We start from the raw sequence: 1,167 nt of genomic DNA, 5'->3' as shown, positions 1-1,167 counted from the left end.
GATAATGACTAGGCAAATCTCACCAGAACCACTTCTGGACCAAAATGTGCTTTTCAACACTTATACCTTTGTTAGAATAATCCAATCATGTATAAAATTATATAACACTATGAAAAAAAATCTACTTCTATTGACTACAGGTTGGGGCACTGCCTTCTGCTGTGCCCTGTGCTCAGCATTTATAACTGTTGGGAAAACAGAATTCTATATTTCAAGGAAGAAAGAGTTTTGTGTTTGTTTATATGAAAATATATTTTAACTTATCTTGTTGCTTTTTAAACACATGTAGAAGTAGACAGAATAGCAAAACAAAGCCCCACATATGCAGCCTTAACAGTGGTCAACTCGTGATCAATTTTGTTTCCCACATGTGTATCATGGGGATACACCATCCACATGTATATCAGTATTCATGGATAGAAATAATTTTAATACATTGTTCTAGAAGTTACAGAAAAGTTGGAAGAGATGAGTGAGTGAAGGTCAGAGAAGCTACTGTAAGACTTCACAACATCTGAAAGCCCAGGCAGCCACAGGTCAATTCCTGGAAGATGCTCTCAGTTGCCTGAAGTAGGGGGCATGGAATTTGAAGGAGCTTGTCTAAGGAGGCTGTAGTTATTGATCTCTATTGGATGCAGGAGTAAAGTGAGTGGTTTGAGGGAGCTGACTAGAATGGGACCCTGTATCTTGCATCTGTCTTTTGTTTATAACTTTGGCTGCAGCTGCCTTTACTTCTGCATTGAAATCTCAGACCATTGTTTCTCATTGGCAGACTCTCACTTATTTATTTACCTTAAAAAAAAAAAAAACTTTAGCCTACAGCACTTGGTATTCCCAGGTACTCTCGCATCCAAGTACTAACCAAACCCAACCTGCTTAGCTTCCAAGACCAGAGGAGATCAGGTGTGTTCAGGGTGGCATAGCGGTGGACTAGAATCTCATATAAAAGCACACTGGAAAAAGATTTGGGGAAATGTAGCCTAAGCTTCTCCACCATGATGCAATGGAAAATAAAGATGAGGGCGGACATGAGGCTGAGCTGCTGACAGTCTGGCACAGCATCGTACATATATTACTCTATTTAAAATGTTCAACAACCTAAATAAGCATTTAATCTTCATTTTAAAATAAATGATTAATCTCATTTTTACAGAAGAGTAAACTTGT

The 1,167-nt window shown here is 38.3% G+C and overlaps 1 pseudogene; it reads right to left on the bottom strand.

Moving 5' to 3' along the window:
• Positions 1–813: 813 nt before the first annotated feature.
• On the bottom strand, positions 814–931 carry LOC126934584 (uncharacterized; annotated as a pseudogene).
• Positions 932–1,167: the final 236 nt, after the last annotated feature.

Source organism: Macaca thibetana, chromosome 13, assembly GCF_024542745.1.
Source record: "Macaca thibetana thibetana isolate TM-01 chromosome 13, ASM2454274v1, whole genome shotgun sequence".
Lineage (NCBI taxonomy): Eukaryota > Metazoa > Chordata > Mammalia > Primates > Cercopithecidae > Macaca > Macaca thibetana.
The sequence above is the reverse complement of the archived record's forward strand: the minus strand, read 5'-3'. Positions and strand labels throughout refer to the sequence as shown.